We start from the raw sequence: 22,711 nt of genomic DNA, 5'->3' as shown, positions 1-22,711 counted from the left end.
AATTTTTCCTGGAAGACAGATTCCGCCGTGAGCCAGCTTCCGATTCGTCCGATCACTCGTTCTCACGTTCCGAAATCCTAGCCGACCCGAGTCAAACACCAGGGAATAATTGTGTATCTCTGTCGAACATTGTCACTTTTCGCACTTTCATCTCACGTGAAGGATACGCGCGATTGGCTATGATCCAAGTGAAAATTTGACATCCCTATGCTCACGGGAGTATTACTCGTGAGACATGAATTATATTCTAGAGTATTCTAGACAGTTATATGCATATAAGTTTCTTTTCTAGCACTTCTAATAACAAGATTTTCTTTTCAGACGGAACCGTAGTGTTTGTATGACATTAGTGAATTAGTGTTGCATCATTCTTTTGGATTATTATTATTCGATTTTGGCATTGGCTATATCAAACCCTGTGAGGAATCAGGCGCCATTTGATTTATTAAAAAGAAGAAGGGACCTTTGTGTACCTATATTTACGTTTAACTAGTTTAACATAAATAATGCGAATATCACGGAAAAACAGAAGGAAATTATGTATTAACATAATTTAACATTTGTATTATATATGTATAAATAATAAATACACAACACTTGTAAAATATTTTTATAATGTACTTTCGTTTATTTTAAGTATTATACCGTAAAAGCCGTCGTCCTAAATTTGGATATATGTATACACAACCGACGGTCCCTTTTTTCATCTTTTTAATAAATCAAGTGGCACCTGTAGGCCAGTCATATTAGACTAATTTAAGGGGTTAATCTTCCAATAAATCTTCCCAGGTTGCAACCACCATGAATCGCTTTGATTTGAGGTGCTGTAAGTGGGATTTAATTTGCTTCGCAATGCGCATGCGCATTACAAAGTTATTAACAATATTATCAACAAAAAACGTGATTTTTTTATCTTTTCTCAAATATCTCGAAAATTAAGCAAGATAGGGTAACTAACTATACGTATCTTTTTTTTAGAGCGTAAAATTATCTACAATAATAATCTGAACAACATTTATCGTCAAGTCAGTCGTTTAGCTTGCACGCGCCGTCAAAGTCCGAGACTTGGATCCCGAAAACCCTCGATTTCATCGTTTTTTTTATGTTGCGTCGGTGATTTTTTTCCGTCATTTAAAATGGAAGTAAAAATTCCAAAAAAATCACACATCATTTGAGAACTACAAAAAATACTTTTCAGGGTGTAACTGATTTTTTAGACCCTTTTTCTTTAGTTTGTAGCTATATAAGCAAAAAATTTTGATTTTTTGGAATAGTCTTAGTTTTTTGCTGTTTTCAGGCCTTAGAATTTATTTGAGACAAATTTTATCGTATGCATCTTGTTGTGGACGACTTACCCAGTAGACACTTACAGCACCTCAAATCAAAGCGATTCATGGTGGTTGCAACCTGGGAAGATTAATTAGAAGGTTCGATGTCTAATATAACTGGCTTACTGATCCCTCACAGGATTTGATGTGGTCAATGTCAAAATTGAATAATAATAATACAAAAGAATGATAGAACACTAATTTATTAGTGTCATACAAGACGATCCCGTCTAAAAAGAAAATCTCGATTATATTTGATGATCATATAAAAGATCCGAGATGATCATCGATCATTTGCACACACTAATTGTGTTTAAACAGACATTTCGACACAATTTGGTGTTATTTGACACAAAATTCTTGTCGAGTAATCTCACGTGAAATATCTCGTATTTTCACTATATTGAAACTTACACAATCAAGAAAATGCTCACTTTTATCATTTTTACTAGGGTTCACGATACACAATCGACCTCCAGGTAAAGATTACTCTGTTTCCGTCAAGCTATTCTCGACAGTCGACGTCGCTTTCCTACCGCACCACCACGACCTGGAGTGGAGAGTCTTCCGCTTCTATTGAACGTCCTTAGCCGTCGGCACCGCTCTCCTTATTGTATCGACATGACCCGGGTGTAGAGTGTTCTCCACGTCTATCGAGCGTTTTCGGCCGCCGATACCGCTTTCCGCACGTTCTACGCAACCCGCGAGTGTGCTCTATTTCCACCGAGCGTTCTCAGTTAACCGCATATTGAGTACAACCGTGCTATTGATATGCCGTGTCTTGTAATTTCCGTATTGTATTTGCCGGAACGCCCGGATATATATCGGTTTTACCCCATGCAAACCACGAATACTGATCGACCGCTTTGTTCTCACCCGTTGCTGATCTCCGCTCTATCGATCGCCTGCGGCGATCTCGCGCGCCGACAGTCACCGCAGGGTGACTCTGTTAAGGGTGACGTTCCATGGCACGTATTTTCCGCGTAACGCGTAACAGTGTAACCAATCAGAAGCGTTTTGTATTTTCGGTTACGCATATTCGCGCTTCTGATTGGTTATGCGGTTACGCGGTTACGCATTACGCGGAAATACGTCTCGCATGTAATGGCGCCAAGTGTTTTTTAATCTCAATTTCATACTCTATGCTTTAATATTTTAAGTTTTAATATTACTTTTCTGTAACCTTGAGTCTATTTTTTGTAAATACAATTTTCTATTGTCAGTTGGTGTCATTTTTTGATTTCATTACTTTTGTTGAATTTTAAGTAGGATATAATTTTACATTAAACATTTAACATTCTTTATACAAGTTTTTTGGCAGATTAAAATAACATTTTTTTGTGGAACATTTTTTACGTATACACTTGCGCCTTTTCCCCCTTTTTTTAAAGTTAATTTTTTACTAATATTGAAGATTACTGAAGATGTTTTTTGTACAAAAAATGTACATACACCTCAGTAAATATTAAATTTATATTCTAAAAGGAGTGAAAAATTCATTATCCTTACTTTTTATCTTATTTAAAAATAAAAACTTTTTACTTATTTAAATATCAAAATCAGCATTGCATACATAGCAAAGTTCTCAATTCTTATTTTTTTATCAATATTTATATATTTCGCTGTATAAAAAGTATGCATTTAATGCATACTGATTGATGTGAATAGACATTAAATATTATCTTAAATATAATAAAGAAGTTCATAATTATTATTTTCCATTTTTTATTTATGATAAATATAAGTTAATACGAGTAAATTGATTTGAACAAGTTGATGAAAAATAAGAATTGGAAACTTTGTTTGACAGAGAGTAACCAAATAAATTTTGAATACAGTGGGAAAGCTTATAATTCTTATTTTTTGTTGATTAATTTAATATATTTGTTGATAGAAAATATTTTATTATTCATGTTATTTGTCAGCAAATATAAGGTATTTGTACATACATTAATATAAATAAATCTGCATAAATTAATATGGACTAAGTTAAATAAATAAGAATTAAGTGCTTTCTCATTTATATTCTTTATTTTATCACCACTTTACAATAAAAAACAGACACATATTGCTTTATTTATTAATTACACAGTACAACAAAATCAAACCTTTTTATAATTGTTAAGTTCCGTTAGTGGATTTGATAGGTGGGTATATCCATAACACATCAGTACCATTCGTTTCCTTTATATCGAAATTTTTTAATTTAAATTTGAACGTTGGCCACTTTGAGCTATTTTTAGGGCCAAATCCGGCTTTATTTTAAAGTAACAAAAATTCAACGCTTCTGGACATTTTTATTTTAAAATAATGAAATAATATCAATTACATTTGGCAAAAATATTGGTAAGAAATAATTGAAAATTATTTTTGTCTTAGCTGGCGGCAGTTCAACATCGTCGTCTCAATCAGGGACCAACACAAGTCATCCAGCATAGAATCTAGTTTTTTCTTTCATATCGTGTGTCTACAGGCTTAGCTACTTGGTGAAATAAAATCTCTCTCCTTGTTTATCTAATTCTGGATATAGATAATTGCCTTTCGAAATAATCTAACAAGAGAACTCGAAAATTGGGTGACCTCCGTTTGGACATGTAATGATTGAACACCGCTCGATTAGGCACGAACTATTAAACATATTTTATTGGAGACGGTTGGACACCGCATCTGGAAACGAGATTTCTTATAAAATACATGCATTTTATGTTTTGTGTTTATTTAATTATGATCAATCTTCAAAAATAAATATACTATTAACTATAATAAAGTCGCATTAACTTTACCACACAACATCAATCCAAAAGTGTGCCACACTTTATTATAAGAGTGGACTCTACGATACAACTGATACAAGTTGTGCAGAGTTCCGTGATTTATATATCGTTCTTATATTTCACCACCGTTCCACCATTGTAACACCGAAACAATAAAGAGTTGCGATCAAAATCCATCAAATTATTACATTGAGGACAACACGCAGAACTTTGTGATTTATTAGATAATTAATAAGTTTATTTTTATCATCACATATTCCCAAAAACTCGTAAAGTTTCATTTTAAGTCGTATCAGTCTTACAACAACAATTGACAAAAGATGACTGATAGAATATGAGCACAAATACGCCAAATAGACCGAATGCTACAGGATGTAAATAATCAAGGTCAGAATAAGCTAGTATGTATATATATAAACGAGCTTGTAAAGCACGCCACGAACCCATGTGGCATCTCGTTTCGCGTGGAAAGTGTATGCGTGAACTATTTCGAACATATATATTAGTCATTTATGCCTTCCAACACTCAAAATAGCTGCTATATTTTTCAAACTATTTTTTGTTAATAACTTTTTAACGAATAACGAGTGACGGTTAAAACCTTCTGAAGGTTACTCGAGGTCATGACCTTGATAACATATATCAAGGTCATTGAAATCGGTGAGGTCACCCTTAATCCGAAGTTTTACCAAAATTTTTGTGACTCCGACAGTGATAATCAATCATTTCAGTTTGTGTCAATATTAAGAGAAGTAATTTTCACGTTTGCGTGGAAAGTTAAATTATACTTAAAAAAAGAAAAAATAGGTAGGTTACATATTTTTTGGGCTCCTCCAATTGATTTATCACTGTCGGAGTCACAACAAAGATTTTTACCAAGAAGCCGCAAAAAAATATAAAAATTCGGAAAAAGCCTTATTGGAAATAATTACTCCCGAAAATTGCTATTGTATTAAATAAAAAAATGTTGCTATTACTTTGCCTTTTGTTTGATGACAATTTTTTGGGAATATTTGTTCACTTATTGGCAGTTTTAAGTTATATACAATTAAATATTGACAAAAACGCAGCACACGAAAAGTAACTCTATTTACAATTATATAATTTATATTTGTCACGGTATGCTTTGTTATCTGGGGGTACGACAATGTTGAACTGCCGCGAGTTAAAAAAAAAATAATTTTTAACTATTTTTTATTAATTTTTTTGCAAAATGACTACTAATAGATATATAATATAGGAATATAATATATTATATCTATATTTTACTCTATTACTACTATCAATACTATCATTGAGGTTACGTTACTTATTTTTAATATATATTTTGCCACTATTAAAATCCTTTACATAACGTGAACAAATCAGTACTTGCAATATGTTTGTTTTCTATTGTTGAATTAATGCTGCACTGGAACTGAACTAGTGCAAGCGAGAATTGACTAGTGTAAGAGTGCAGCCGGGCAATAAAAAAAACGCTGTAGTGTACAAAGAACATGGCACTCCACCAGATTTTATATGTTTATACCTATTTCTCAGGTAACAGTGTTTAGTCGTTCACATGCTGTTGATAAAAATAAGAGGCTCTATCGTTTATCTGAAAGCGCACACTAATTTGATTTCTGATTCTTCATCTATTTCTGCAAGTATCTAATTTTCAGCTGACTTTTATAGGATATTACCCTTTAACGCGAATTACATTAAAACATTAAATGTTAATTTTTTAGTATTATCTATCTTATAAATCATGGACTAACATATTTGATCAAGTGGATCACAATTCACACATTTCCAGCATCTTTCTTGACTTAATTTTACCACTTCGATTTAAGGTAGGCGACTTGCTACGTGCTAGTCATATGACTGGCTTGTTGATTATCACGTTTAGAAAGACACTTGGGATAATTTTCCTACGTGAAAAATAGTTTTATGAATTAAGGTGTAAAAGTTTACACGTAAAAAAAAATATATATCTTTATATCGCAGAAATAAATTCTGTTATATTTTTCGTTTGACTCATCGGTTTTGATCGGCTGTGCATCCGAGCTGTCAGAGAGGAGTATGGGTAAGAAAAATACTTGTGCTAATTACTCCAAAAAGAGTATCGAAATGCAAGAAAAGAATGCCAGTCACTATTTTTAGCCGGCCAAGGAAAGCATAGTTATCGCATAACTATCAGTACAGTCATTAGGCAGCGACGTTGCCAAGTCTACCTAACCTCACCTCGACTAAAAAAATGTCTGCTCGGTTGCCTCATTTTCACAAATATTAACTAACAAATTCTAAATGAAATCTCCGGTGAACTAGAAGAGACCGGGGCTATGTGTCCACACTTTACGCTTTTTTCAAGTTACTTTTCAAGTAAATTTTCAATAACCCTTCAACCTTGCTATAAAAAAAAACAATTAGAATCGTTAATCTTTTAATATTTTAAAGAGGCGAATTTTTTAAGTGGGCAAGTCAAACGTAGATACATATAGCCCCATATATGCGGGGCTATCCGTCCACATAATAAAAAACACATTATTTATATTAATTTTTATAATTATTTATAATATTATTTATTATTAATATATAATATTGAAAAAACTGCCTAGTCGTTGGAGTCAGAGCAATAGTAAGCACTTTGTGTAGATTTTTTGACAGGATTTCTGCGTAGAGTTGACTTTTGCTTATATACGGTGGCATCAAACTGATTTTGAGTCCGTTGCAAAATCAATGTAATGAGTTTCTTTTGTCCCCTCAATTCTTTAATCTTTTTCTTTTGTATTTAGGGTCTTTACTATATTCTCGGCAGCATTTAAAATAGAAAATACGCAATAATTTAAGATAAACTCATATACATATTTAACTTAACGTGTATTTTTAAAATAAAAATTTGGTGACGATTCTTGAATCGCAGGATCAAGTAACTGCTCGTAGGTCACTTTTTTACAGTAGCGAGTGAGAGCCTGAACACTTATTCCAAAGTCTAATGCTGTATTTGTGAAAAGATTCTCGCTCGATTTTTATTCTTTTAATCGCTCTAAGTATAATTTTATTAGATATGTCTACCTTATCCGTCTTAAGGGGATCCTACAGTGACTGGCGAACTTCCTCGATGTCGATAATGTCAACCTTTCTAATTTTGTTTTCCCTATATCTGTCTTTGTCTAACGAAATGACATCTGTCCTTTTTTCGATTGCTCGCCATCTCTCGCAAGATCCGTGAACTACTGCTGTGACATAATTGCTGCTCTGCGTGAATATTTTTGTGAAAAATATACACGATCGTTTCAAAGCTCTCATTTTTATTCCAGGCTTTCAATCTCAATTTCAAAGGTACGTTATTGTTTGTGCACGTCTTCTGAAGGGTGGGAAACTTTAATTTCGTACATATTACGTATACAACTATTTATATCAGAAAATAAGGTTATGAGATGACAACATTTAAAAATTTTTTTCAATTATTACTAATTATTTGACAATCCCACCCTTCATTAGTACCTCTACTTTACTCCTGTAAAAGGATTTTGCGATCTATAAAGCCGTTTCAAAATGAGAGCTTTGAAATGTAATTGTCGGTAATTTGGACGGCTTTAGCATCCCCTTAAGGAAAGTCTTTCTTTTGTAGTTACGCACCATTATCTATTTATAAAAGTACAATCCGTCATTGAAGTGTGGACACATTGCCCCATCAAAAATAAGACAGATAGCCCCGACCACGTTTTTCAGACTTTACCATGTTGCCAATTTTAGATTATGCGGAATTAAGATTTGACGTTTCTCACACCTGATAACTATATATTACTTGATAATATTATGCATTGCTTACTTTAATTTGAGTTAAACTACTGTCGCACAGTAAATTTTTCGACCGTCGAAAAATGTGAATAATTGTTTTCGCTTTTATTTTAACGTATAAAGCGTCTGCGAGAGGCATCGCAAGAAAACAAACATCTCTTACGTAGGGGATTTTTCAACTACTTGTTACAATGGTAGCGACATCTGTCTTTTAAAACTTGAGATAGCAGCTAGTACTGTGGACACATAGCCCCCGCAGACAGATAGCCCCGGTCTCCCTAAATATTTTATGGTGGCGTTAGATTCCTTGGAATCTAATCTACAAAAAGACATGTTTTTTTTTCATTTCGTGTAATAGAAAAATTTGAAAATTTTGTGATTAAAACCGTGACGGAGGCATTTTTATTTGGGGTCCCAAATAAAACTAGTATAGTATAGTATAGTATAAACTAGTATAGTAATTTTACGATTTTTGCGATTTTACTCACTTTCTAGTCTATAGTCGATAAAGAGCCGTATAAAAAATTTGGTGTAAAGCTGATCGCATATTTTTATATAATATCCGGAATCTAGCACTTTATCTAATACATGCTCTAATAAGACGACTGCCTTAGTATTTTCTCGCTTCTGAACAAAGAATATTTATTATAGACATTTTTTTAATCTTTTTATTTATTAATTTTATTTACATTTTTCTGTTTCTCGTTTTATTAATTTTTATTTTTTTTTACTTTATCTAGATAATAACTGGTTTTTCTGTTAATATCTATCATATTATTATTTATTTTATTTATTTACTTGTTTTTCAATTTTATATTTTGTTTTTCTACTTGTATTTTCAATTTTTATATGTGGTCTCTTGATAGACTATTTGTAGCTCAGTTTTAGTTTCTAGTCTTTTATATGCCTTTTTTATTTTTATCTGTATGTTCAATTATTTTTAATTTTTAATTTTAATAATTATAACTTAGAGGAAGGGTGGGTAAAGTGAAATACTCTTCTAAATAGAACCACCGCGATATCTAGAATATTAAGTGTTACAATTTAGCGGACAGCAGTGGAATTATTAGTTGCCGGCTCTATAACATAACATACAAAGTAGTAGCATGGTACAATGTGTCGTTAAATAACAAATTAAAATTGAAATCGTGTATCGCATACAGCGTAAGGTGAGTATATAAATTATTTTGCAGTTAATCTACTTAACAGATTCTTAATTGCTTTTTGTTGCATGTAAAACTAATTGTAAGATAGAACTTTAGTAAGCATACTTAGCAAGTGTCATATGGTGTACATTTCTATTATTTATATGAAAAGGTAAAAATAGTGATGTGTGTGTCGGACAAGTCGAGATGGTGGAAGCAAAATTCTACGGCTTAACAAGACGAGACTTGATCCATGGCTTATCAACTCGTTGTATATCCGGAATAAGCTAAAAAATCCATTTTATGAAAAAAGCTGGTGAATATTGTAATAAATTAAAATTAAAAAAAATATATAATATAATAATTATTATAGACTATTTTATTATTACACTTTAAATACTTATTATTAATGCCTCAAAACACGACAAAAATTATTTTTTTGCAAGATTAATAAAGTGGTTTACCTTGCCCGACACGGTTCAAATTACCCGACAAAAATCTACTTTCGAAAATTTTGTTACAACATTAAACTCACTTTAAGGTTAGGAACACGTTGTAACAAACATTTGGCATTACAACTCAGCGTAAACAAAGTTCAGCTATCTTTAAGGTGGTCCTTTCGTGAGAACAAGTATTAGATAGGTACCTAAATTTGATATATGTTAAATATACAGTATTGACCTAACCTAAATCGAGTCCAACCGCACTACTATTGTGATATTTTTTTAATTAGTAAATAATTAAATACGATTAAATCGTGCGTGTAAAATCATATTATATTATTATAATTATTGGGATGTTGTGTAATGTTTGTCAATATGTTTGTTTTCAATTACCTCATGACGGACTGTTACTTGACTAGCTGGGTCCGCGAAAAGACCACCTTAACATGTAGTTTTCAAGTTATATTGAAAAAGACTTAAGGTGAAATTTCATAAGCAGTGAAAAGCAGCAGCAGATCGTACTGATTGGCTACAAAATAGAGAAGTTCTAAAAACTCGAGAACTTCTCTATTTTGCAGCCAATCAGTACGATCTGCTGCTGCTTTTCACTGCCCATGAAATTTCACCTTTAGGGTGGTTTAAAATGCCCAAACTTCCTCTAACTCTTTTTATATTATTTTGTATCGGGTAAAGAAGGAGTTCTCAGTGAAGTTCGAAACGAACTGTCAAATTTATTTAGTTAATAATAAATCATATTTTACGTTATTGATATCTTGATTGTTTATTGCTTCTCGATTTTTTAACTTTAGTAAATAAAGGAAAGTGACACAGCATTTTAATGAAAATGTTATGAAAATAAGTAAAAAAAAATGTATATATACACGGATTTCAGTGCTTATATTTTCAATTCATGGAAAAAATAAAAATTTACTTGTAAAATAAAAATAGAATTAAATTACTTGAAAAAATATGCAAGTGTAATATATTGTTATAAATCAGCATAAAATTTTATAGCCTTTCAAATTTGACATTATTCTTCCAACAACAAATATAGCGACGATTGTATAGTTTATACATATATAAAATTTATACATTATTTGTTACGTATTACAATAATATTAATAAAGTATGTTTAATCTAGGAAATCCTTTATTTCTATACTTATTGCTTAACTTGATGTTATTGTATGACGTACTTTTCGATTTTGACGGCCATTCGTAGTTCTTGCACTGTTTGCACTGGCTCCAGACCTAATAAAGCCTATTCTTTTCAGCTGAACTTCTTGCACGGTTTGTCTTTTCTCTTTTTCTTTCCAACATGAAAAGAAAAAGAAGAAAGATGAACCGTGCAGAGAAGTTTAGCTGAAAAGAAGAGGCCTCTACTATACTAGTGCAGTCAATTCAGTGAACTGTTGCACTGAGTTTCGCTGCACTGCAATAATGAACAGCGCTGTTGACACTAGTTCCGCAATAGAAAACGCTCTAGTGTACACTTCTTGAACTAGTGCAGCCAGTTCAGTAATAGAAAAAAAACCTAATATTGAAATACACAACTGTTATAACTTTATAATAAATAAGACTATTCTTAGATACGATGCAGAAAAACTGTTACCCACGTGTTAAAAAGATTTACAGTACCAGAGAGAAGCCTGTTTCTCTCTGACATTACTAATCAATATCAGAGAGAAACCTACTGAGAGCGGCCACTGGAAGTCATATCCTGATGCGCCTCCTGAGAAAGTGCAACTCAACTATGTTATGTCCGTTTCGCTCGGTAACAGCCATATTTCGTGTCTGTGCTATATGATTCATGTCCAAACTACTCAGATAAAAAATAGTCGAGATGAGATAAATAGATGAGGATCGAAACCGACAATCATCTCGACTATCTTTCATCTGACAATGAGTAGTTCGGACATGAACCATAGCACGGACACGAAATATGTATGTACATACATACTACTGTTACCGAGCAAAACGGACGTAGTTGAGTTGCATTTTCTCAGAGGGTGCATCAGAACATGACTTCCGGTGGTCGCTCTCAGATTCAATACTGTCAATAAGTCAATAATCAGTTAATTGTGAGCGACATTTAACATCAAATCCCAGATTGCCAAGCGTGATAGAGCATATTGAGCAAACTAATGCATTGCATGTGTTTTCATATATTTGCTGTAAATTTGCTGACATCGAAATAGAACACAAATACAGCTACGTGACTGCTTATACATGCAATCAGTTGACGCAATTTCAAGAGCAAACGGTCAGCAATATTGGTACGTTATGTTGTCTGCAACATGCCAGCAACATGACAGCAATGAATGATTCATCGTTCCATCTTGAGCATCATGATGCAAACATGACGGCAACAACACACACATATATATATATATATATATATATAATGATTTCCATCCGTTATTGTATATATGTCATCAAACTATGAAGTTTTTTAATTGTATTTCGTTGCTAACGAAGTGTTGACAATATGAAATTGTCACAAATCCCTCACAAATTGATGCTGTTACGTTGCAATCAATTTGCTGTTAATAGAAATATAATTCATATGAGTTCAACCCGACAAGCATAATGCTGTCTCACCTTGTCCCGAGTTTGTCAAAATTAGTTGCATTAACGACAAGCTGCTTGTTGGCAATATGGCAGCAAACTCACAGCATTTGGCTATCTGGGCATCTTCAGTGTCGAATTACAAAATTAGTCAGTCGGTTAGAATAAATATAGCAATAGTTACAGTTACAATTAAAAATTACGCATTAGTTGAAATTGTTGTATTGTGAGTGGAGTGTAAAATTGTAAACTATACACAGTGGCACTCCCCGGAAAATTCTATCCCTATTTCATATACTTTTGGTAAAAATTCGGTTCAGGGGTTTGGGCTGGGCGTTGATGAGTGAGTGAGTGAGTGAGTGAGTCAGTCAGTCAGTCAGGACATCTTCTTTATATATATAGATAGACAATTTTCAGTAAGTAACAAAGATAGAACGACGCTGGGTACATCCAAATAGCTTCCGAACGCAGCCTAAAAGGTTGCAAAACATTGGCCGCGTATCGGACTTCTTCTTCTTCCTTAGGAGCCATTACCTAAAGAAGAAGAAGAACTGAAGAAATCCGATACGCGGCCAATTTTATATGTTGCAACCTTTTTTTTTTAGTAGCCGACTGTATGTATGTACATACATACAAAATTCATTAAAACAATCACCTATAGCATAAACTATATGAAATCTGATAAATGCGATGCACGAAAACTTCCTGCAGGAAACGTAGACTTAATTTAAATGATATATTGATAATATAATTTATTTTCTAAAATAATAAAAGGATTCAATGCAGAAATAGTTAGTCCCGCACTCAGTGCGGGAATATAGTGAGAAATTTCTCGTATATCATGGAATTAGCTATTTGTCGCACAGATGGCGCGCGCGGAATGGGCCACTTTTCACGCACGTGTAATATAATAGTTATTTGTGTAATAAGTGCGGAAAGTTGAAAATTGGACACGAGTGCGGAGTGGACGCACGAGCCGAAAGCGAGTATATATATATATATATATACAGGGTGTGGGAAAAGTATGGAAACCCTGAAAAATCTCGAAAACTATAAGTTTTACAGAAAAATGTTTCATACAAAAGTTGTACGGTTTCTAGAAGAAAATATTCCATCTTCTAGGCTTTTAAATGGAATAAAATCAAAAGTAGAGCTTCAAGCATTAAATTTTTTTAATGATAGCGGTGAAGAACTTGATATTCTTCACCGATATTCCAGCTATAAAAAATTTATTTATGAAATACAATACACCACTTTCATCATCAGCTCCAGTAGAAAGACTTTTCTCATTTGCGACAATGACAAATCTACCTAGGTTACATAAATTGTCGAATAATATATTCAAAAGAAGAGTAATATTAAAAGCTAATATAAAACTTTTGTAATCAGCATTATTCTATAGTGGACAGAATCTATAAGTATACTGCAATAAATAGTTGTTTCTGTAGTAAAAAGAATCTACCATTGATAATATATCCACATTACAATGTATTTACTCGTACATATATTACCTTAAATATATAACGGTTGAACACTGTATGCAGATTTTAAAATACTAAACAAAATTACTAAAGCTATGAAACGTTTTATCTAAGTTATGAAAAAGAATAAAAAATGTTTTTTTCTTAAAAAAATAGTATATTGTACAACTAGTGGAAAAACTCGCTTCGCTCGTGCGACCAACTTCACACTCATTCAGAATCGACCACTCTTCCCACGAGTTGTTCATACTATTTTTCCTAACAAGAGCGTTTCGCGCTTGTTTTATAATTTCATTTCTCCACTAGTTGAGAAATGGCTCCATTTTTCAACTAGTGGAGAAATGGATCGTTTTGCTCACTCAAAACAAGCGCGAAAAGCGGACCATTTCACGCTCACGTTAGGAAATAGTATATTGTACAACTAGTGGAAAAAGTGGTCGATTCTGAATGAGTGTGAAGTTGGTCGCACGAGCGAATCGAGTGCGACCATCACACTCATTTGGGCTCGACCACTTTTCCCACGAGTTGTTCATACTATTTTTCCTAACAAGAGCGTGAAACAGGCCGTTTTTCGCGCTTGTTTTACAATTTTATTTCTCCACTAGTTGAGAAATGGCTCCATTTTTCAACGCTTACGTCATCATTGCGAAATGGATTGTTTTGCTCACTCAAAACAAGCGCGAAAAGCGGCCCATTTCACGCTCGCGTTAGGAAAAGATAATTTTTACATTGCTGTAAAATTGCCATGCTTCTGTTCAAGAGTTATATGAAATTATTACGAAAAAATACTACTTGGGTTAAACGTGGTTTTCAAAATAACGACAAAGTTTAATCCTACGCAACTGTTGTATTGCAATGTCATATATTTAAAGATTATTAGAAAATAAATCTTTGATTATAATAAATTAAACGTCTTAGGTATATTAATGCATTGAAATGAAAATGGAATGCATGATTTGAATACATATGCATTACGATAATTAGCCCAGTCGATAGAGCCCGAAAAAGCCACAGAAATGGAATTAATTCCGGGAAGCGATTTTATTTTTTTGACTGTTTCGGAGGATCATGGGTAATCTAAAACCGGATTTTCGGGATTCTAACCCTGGAGCGTTAGCCGCCATTTTGATTAGAAGGGTGATTTTGTAAATAGCTCGCTTATTTTCAACTTTAGAGTGAAAGTGATAATAACCAAACTTGTAGAAAATTTAATACTCTACAATTTTGGTGCTTATCATTTTTCACCTAGGATCGATATTTTGGGTCTTAGACTCGAAAGTGGGGGGGTGAATTTTTTTTATTTTTTGAATAAACGCGCCATAAACTCTACCCCCGTGGTGGTGTGGAAAAGATGTTTTTCATTACACCAAGTAAATTCAAAAAATAAAAAAAAATGAAAAATTTCATCCCCCACTTTCGAGTCTAAGACCAAAATATCGATCCTAGATGAAAAATGAAAAGGACCAAAATTGTAGAGTATTAAATTTTCTACAAGTTTGGTTATTACCACTTTCACTCTAAAGTTGAAAATAAGCAAGATATTTACAAAATCACTCTTCTAATTAAAATGGCGGTTAACGCTCCAGGGTTAAAATCCCGAAAATCCGGTTTTAGACTACCCATGACCCTCCGAAACAGTCAAAAAAATAAAATCGCTTCCCGGAATTCTTCTTCTTAAGCACCATGCTCGCTTCGGACGTTGGCGACTTCTCTTCATATACATGTGCTGCGCGTGTGGATTATACACATTGTATATGGGACCTACAATTTAACGCCAATTCCGAACGGCTATATTTAGAGAAGTTTTTCTTGGCAAGACATACTCTCGGTGGTTTGCCATTGCCTTCCGAGAGGAGAACGAGCGAATATAATTTTTTTCTTTTTTTAGCTCTACCGGAATTAATTCCATTTAAATGTCTCTATCGACTGGGCTAAATGTTTAAGCAGCATGCTGCCTGGGTGGGTTGGGTGACCGGCTGGAAAGTGGATTTTTTCGGGCTCGCGGCTGTACACACACGGCATATATGTACCCGCAAAATTTATTTGTTAAAATCTGATGTATCTGATAAGTAGCATGTCTATGGCAACGTATTAGCATTCCTTCCCTGACAACCTAATCAGTAGACAAATCAACACCAGACTTAAACAACTCCGTCACCGTGGCGACAATGATGATAAAGTATGCACCGACACTTTCGATGCTCGAAGATACCTAGCCATACCGCTTGTTAAGGGTCTCAGCGAGAATATACGGTTCGCGTTGAATAGAGTGGGCCTCGATACGGTATACACCATCCCGAAGAAGCTCGATGTATTAATAAAAAAAGGAAAAGATACACTCGATAAGAACCATGAAACCGAGCTCGTATAGGATAAACTGCAGTAATTGCGATGCGTCTTATATCGGGCAGACAAAAAGACATCTGCAAACGCGTATCAAGGGAATGCTGGAGTTGCAGACGAACTCGATCAGCGTCGATAAAGAAGTGCTCACCGATTCTTACACATACATACAGAGCGCCTGCTCTAGGGCTACCCGTTATACTGATCCATATGTTTTTGGCTGAATTCGGGGAGACGCGTAACATGTGCATATGAAATTTTCTAACACACTTTTCTCTTATACTAAAGCTCGCAGCTCATTTCTGCAAGCACAGGATTCTTCTTTATTGTATTTTCGAGGGCGATGCGTATGCTTATTTTATACGTACAAAGTCTAAATTTTTATGTGCAGCAAATGTCACGTCATACATATAATTTTTTTCGTTTTTGATGTAAAATCAACGCTAACGCCCTCCGTTTTTATACGTACTTTAATTCTGTAAAAAAATTTTTCAATTCCGTAAAGCCAATTCAAAGTTTAGCCTGCTCAAAAAAATGTTGGTAATTCTTGCCACTCCAGCATCCCCTTAAGGAGCACCAGAACGACATCAGGAAGGATGATGGATGCCGTTCGGTGGTGAGCGAGCACCGCGTATCTTGTCGGCATAATTTTAAATGGTCTGAGGTAGACATACTACATAAAGAAAAGAACGTTAGGAAGCGTGAAATAGCGGAGATGTTCTTCATAAAAAAACAAGCGAATACTATCAACTTGCAAAAGGATACCGAGAATCTAAATCCAATATACGACAAAGTCATCTCTTGTATATAGTTCCGCAATGTTTATTCTTTTAACTTTATAACAATGAACATCTTGTAATTGCGACAGTCGCTTGCTTGCTCCCGACCGTTCGTCATCTCCAATTTGTGTGACTCCGTTATAAGACACTTGAGAAGGTCGAAACGTTCGGGTCGAAACGTCGTGATTAAGCGTCACTGTTACTCGCCATTTGCGTCGATTCAATAAAGATTCCTGTTTTGAATTATTATTGGCGGATTAATCTTTATTTTTGATGTATTAGCATTACTTTTACTGTTATATGGGAACATTTTTTTAAATGAATTACAATGTCTCGTAGACGTCTACAAGACATTGCAATTCAGCGGACATTAGACGTTTGTGCAATATGTCTTTTCAACATTCAATCTACGTTAAATCTACATTTTGCAACGTTGATACAATATTGTAAATGTTAAAATTCAATGTTTTTAAGATCAAGGAGCGCTAATGCGCGTATAACGTGCTTTTAAGGATCGACAGGAGTCACGGCCAAACTTCGAATTGGCACGGTGAAGACCTCTGTCGGGTTGGCATAGCTACGAGTCCGTATTTTATTTATTATAAATTTTTAAGAGCCAAAATAGAAAATCTGGCTATGTACCGGGTTGCGGCCAATCTTACTGATTAAAACAAGCATAATTTTAATGAGATTCGTTAATTAATTTGGCTAAAATTTGGGAAAAACCGTTTCAAAGCAGCTGCTTTGGCAAGGAAAAGTATTTGGCAAGTAAACGTATTTGGGTTTCAATTGTACAAACAATAACTCTTTTTAAACCTTAAGAAACAACAATTGAATGCATTCTACATATTTATTTGCTGAAATTCGTTTATTTCACGCGACGAAAATCTAACCTGTATGCTTTCCTCCTGGCGCGCCGCCTGCCCCGCAGCGGGACGCAACCAACCTTAATTCTTAATGCAAAGTTTAATGTACATTCAAAGCGCATTATACGCGCATTGGCGCTCCTTGGGATGTTGATTCAACCCCGAGAAAAAAGAATTAGATCTGTCGAGATATGACCAGATCTGGCTCATCAGATCTTGTCTAGTGTTTTCAAATCACCAAAATAAAGCTTTCTTTCGTTAAGAATTTCTTGAAATATTTTAAATTTTGTCATGATATTTTTAATATAAAATATGAGATATCTCATAAAGTATTCACTTTTCGATAACTTTACCTTCATACTTCTATACGTAGAATAATGAAAGAAATCGAATAATAATATTAATTTTTATTAATCTTTACATTTGCAATTTTACAAAATTGAATTTGCGTCTACAAAATGCAATCATATTTTTTTAAATTATTTTTTCTGTTTTTTTTTTTTTTTGCAACAATAGATTCCTGACCTTTTTTTACACTCTGTATAACCAGTAAATAATTCTTATTAATTAAAGTAAAAAATGTAGTCTTTTGTATTTTAGATATAAGGCGAATTGATGAAAATGCTTTTGTAACAAATAACTAACATTTTTTTGTTTATAAAAAATACTTGGTTTCTGTAAATTATATCTTTATCATAAATTATTTTTACATAATTATATCAAAGATATGTATTGTAATTGAATATCTTTAATTTGCTACGTATAAATAAATTCATATTTATATATTTAAATATCATGAGACGAATATTTATCAACGAACATTAAATTTATTATAGTTAAACATGGCCAAATATCGTCATACCTAATCAGTTTTCGATCAAACACAACCTCAGTTCGACTTATATCTGGACAGATGTAATGTATTTTGGAGCGCATTCGAGTAATAAATATGGTTATATCTAAACAGATACAGTCGAAGATCTGGACTGTTTCGATAAAATTCAATCATCAGATATGGTTCGATCTGAGCAGATATGGTCCGATCTGAACCATCAAAGATCAGATTACACTCCATATATTGTTATACAGGGTGACCCATTTTAAAAAACGCATCTCAATAATTCTTCAACGAAGCATTTTCAGCAAAAACGTTTCAGACAAAAGTTGTACGGTTTCGAGGAGCACATAAGATGGTGTCATTAGTTTGACCTCGAATAGTTGCTTGAAAATCACGTGAAGGTCACCTTCAATTTTTTAAATAGAACCCCCCATATTGTAGTATATCGTTTGCAAGGGCATAAAATAAGAAAAATTTTGGCGCAAATTAGAGGTCGATCAAAATTTTTCTTTTTTTACCCCTTTTTTATTCCCTATCAAACAATATACTACAATCCTGACGCAAACCAGATGTCGATACGTTAACCCGTTCGAGTGTTATTTAGGATCAAAGTTCGAAAAAGCCAATTTTTGAACCTAAATAACTTTTGAATGGGTCAACATATCGACTTCTAACTTGCGCCAAAAATCTGATACGGACTTAAGGATCACTAATGACGTTATGATAAAAAAGACGTTAATGTGATTAATCTCAAGTTAATTTATTTTTTTATTTTTGTTCTAAGTTGTTAGAACTAGAAAAGGATAAAAAATAAGTTAATCTACATTGATTATATAAATAGACAATAAATGCTCTTTCATAGATCCATTATCATAGATAGCACAAATTAGAGCCGCAAATATATTTAGCACGCAAAACTTACTTGATACTGTTCGTCGATTTGAACGGTCGCTACTATTTGACGATGCGAAAGAATGTCAAACCGAAGTGCACGATTCTTCCGAAAGAGGTCTCGCCGATGCCCTCTACCATTAGGGATCCTTTAAGCTGGATTCGGGGAGCGCGCTATTAGCGTTATTTGCTTATTCTATCCTTGTTTTACATCTAATAAGCGATAAAGATGTTCTATTGCGATAAAGATGCAATAGCGCTAATAGCGCGTTCCCTGAACGCAGCCTTAATGAGGGATGAGACAAAGCCGCCATTAATAGGAGCGGAAGTGACGGCAGGCATATTACGCGTCACTTTTGAATAAAATAAAATAACTGTATCGAAAATATGTCTACATAAATTCAATTCTAATTGAAGAATTAGTTCAATTAAATTGAAGCAATAAAAAAAATTTAATTAAATAAAATAAATTCATTAAATTAAGAAATTGAGTAAATAGTAACAAACAATAAATACTGATAAATTTAATTTATTACAAAAAGTTAATAAATGCAGTAAACAATGCAATAAATAATTTTTTGTATAAATTTAAAAGTTTTTATATAAATTTAGCAAATTTGTAAATTCAATAAATAAAAAAAAACAGAACAATTTTGAAAATCATTGTTATACTAAAAATGTGTTGACGCGATAGTCTGAGCAAATGTATATTATTAACTTCCAGCTCTGAAAATTAAAACTTTTTAGAAAATGAGGAAAATATTACGATCAGTAGTTTAATTAACAAAAATTGTATTCTTAATACATCTCCATGTTTTGAGGGTTCAGAAAGAAGATTTGTAATCCAATGGGTTCAGTAGTTTTTAAATAATTTAAGAATAAAATAAAGAAAACATTTTTATTTCTTTAATAAGACAAAAGCGTGATTTCTCGAGAGAAGTATTAGTTTTTGCTTCGCTCAAATAAGACAGATATGAACAATTTGCTGACAATTTGAAATAATATGTACAATTTAAAATTATTTATAATTAAACGGAATTTAAATTATAGACATTTTTGTTCGTGTTCAAAAAACGCAAAAAATTATGAAAACAAAAAATCTTGTTGATTTTAATGTTGAAAATTCATGTATGACAAATAATAATGGTCTGCATGATTTGATTTACACGTTCTTGGGATATTTTTGCCTGAAAATAACAATAAAAATGAATTAATGAAAATTGAATATTATTAATAAATAATATTAATAACAAATGAAACATGCAGGTATAAAAAATACTTCCTTAACTGCATTAAATGTCAGACAAAAATATCGAAAAGGATTAATTGTGTTCAGAATGATTGTTTGAAGTTTGTTCTTCAATTACTCTTCTAAAATGAAATCAAAGTAATATCATTTACTTGCCAATTTTTTTATGATTATTATTCGAATAGTATAAATAATTACCTAAAATATAGTTGTAAGTAAAGATAAAGAAAGAGTTGGCTGGTCAAAACGATTGGGAACTGCTGTTGGCTTTAATTGCTACAATTAACTGCTTTGCAATATCGCATTTTCTAAATAATTTATATTTATCAATATTAGTTAATTTGATAATTTATAGTTGAGGTTATGTATTCTCATTTCAGTGTTAAATAATAATATAAAATCACATTCAATTGTAATAAAATTGGATTTATTAAGTATGTACAATACTTACACTTTTATTTTTTCTCATTTTATCAGTTATAATATTTCTTATATTTCTTCTTGCCTCTTTTTAGAGGACAATACGGCCTGTTTTGATCACTTTCCCCTGCGGCCATTAGTGACATATACTATACACTAGCTATACACTATCTTTACTAAAATATACTCAAACCGGAAGTATCCCATTAATGGCAGACGACCAATCCGCATTCTGCACCCTCGGTGTCTCATCCCTCATTAAAGGATCCTTACTCTACCATTAAAGTCACTAGATTTATAAAATACCGCCAGGGAGAAAGAGATAAAAAGACCGATCTCCATTTACTATGAAAGTGGACTAATTTTTGGGCGAAAGTTGGTGGCGCTGGTGTCGCTTAAATGGTAAAGTTCCTTTAAAATAAAGTTGGGCTCAGACACAATGAGAAAAATAAGAAATGAGATAAAAGAATAAGGAATAAGGCATGTTGCATCTCACTTTAATGTACGTGTACTGAAGTGAGATGCGACATTCCCTTATTCCTTTATCTTATAATTATTCCTTATTTTTGTCATTGTGTCTGAGCCCTTAATTAGGACACCGTTAGTAGAGTCCTATATTTAGTAGAGAAACGCAAACTTCTTTCTCCTTCTGATTGGTCGGTTATAGACCAGTAGACAACGGGCGTACGATCATAAGATGGCGGCGACGGCAAAGTTGAGGTAAAGTTTGCGTTTCTCTACTAATATAGAACTCTAATACATATGAAGAGTTTTGCGGGTTTCGCATACAGAATCAGTTTTTTAAACAGAACCGATTTTTAACCCTTAAACACATACTGTCCAGTCTGTAACGTTAGTACATAATGTGGGTATGCCATACCCGACTCGCGTATTTCAACTTATAACTTCGTGTCTTGTGCATCAATTTTAAACTTTTTTTTAATTGTGTACCAAACTATAAAGAACAAGACCATGTACATGATAATTGTGATTTAATGTTTACTTTCAAAGATATTTGCAAATAAGTCGAATAAAGTCAAAAGAAGATTTTGCAAAAATCACTTTTTTTTAATTCATAACTTAAAAAAACCGATAAAGACATTTTATTAACGGATCTTAAAAGTACAGAAATGATAATATATGAAAAAAATACGTTATAATTATTTGTTCCAAAAAGTTGAATTATTTGACATGGTAAACTTGGACATTTTTAACTTTTTTGGAGAATTTCAATCATGTAAAAAAAATTCCTGTAATTCTGAAACTAATTTATAAAAATTTTTAAGACTTCATGTCTAGTTTTTGCGATTGATAAACATAATTTACAAGTTAAATTTGGCGTAAAAAACATGACGTCGAGTCAACAAAATGGCGGAAATGAGAACATACATATATTTGTTTTACAGAAATAGATTAAAAAAAGTGTGCAAGTAGAAACTTGTACATTGTTTTCTCATCATAGTTTTTTAGTGTGCAAGTAGAAACTTGCACATTGCTTCCTCATAGTTTTTAAATGTGCAAGTAGAAACTTGTACATTGCTTCTTCATAGTTTTTAAGTATGCAAGTGGATTACTAATTAGCACGATAAAATAGTTCGTTTAAAATAAAACACGAACAAAAATTATCTTAAAACTTATATTAATCCGATTCGCCTCAATCTACCCTAAGTTATTTGATAGATAGAGTATCATTAAAGGAAGATTTGTTATTTAATTTGGCGAGAATCGGTGAAATGATTACCGATTTCTGCTTAAAAGTGTATAAGATGTACATGTAACATGATTATCAGTTTATATTATCGAC

General features: G+C 32.8%; 1 protein-coding gene across 5 annotated transcripts in view; it reads right to left on the bottom strand.

Moving 5' to 3' along the window:
- The window catches only part of LOC112454697, a 40,149-nt gene extending 29,022 nt beyond the window's left edge, over positions 1–11,127 (bottom strand). For 3 of the 5 annotated variants that reach the window (XM_025016223.1, XM_025016224.1, XM_025016225.1), the window contains exons 1-2: positions 11,089–11,127; positions 10,669–11,006 (exon numbers count right to left, since the gene is read on the bottom strand). The gene's annotated coding sequence lies outside the window, so the exon portion shown is untranslated. The remainder of the gene's footprint in view (positions 1–10,668; positions 11,007–11,088) is intronic. The other 2 variants (XM_025016222.1, XM_025016221.1) reach the window with 2 other exon arrangements.
- Between the last annotated feature and the right edge of the window lie 11,584 nt (positions 11,128–22,711).

The sequence above is a fragment of the Temnothorax curvispinosus genome, unplaced genomic scaffold, assembly GCF_003070985.1.
Source record: "Temnothorax curvispinosus isolate PA1 unplaced genomic scaffold, ASM307098v1 QBEX01005269.1, whole genome shotgun sequence".
Taxonomy (NCBI): Eukaryota; Metazoa; Arthropoda; class Insecta; order Hymenoptera; family Formicidae; genus Temnothorax; species Temnothorax curvispinosus.
The sequence above is the reverse complement of the archived record's forward strand: the minus strand, read 5'-3'. Positions and strand labels throughout refer to the sequence as shown.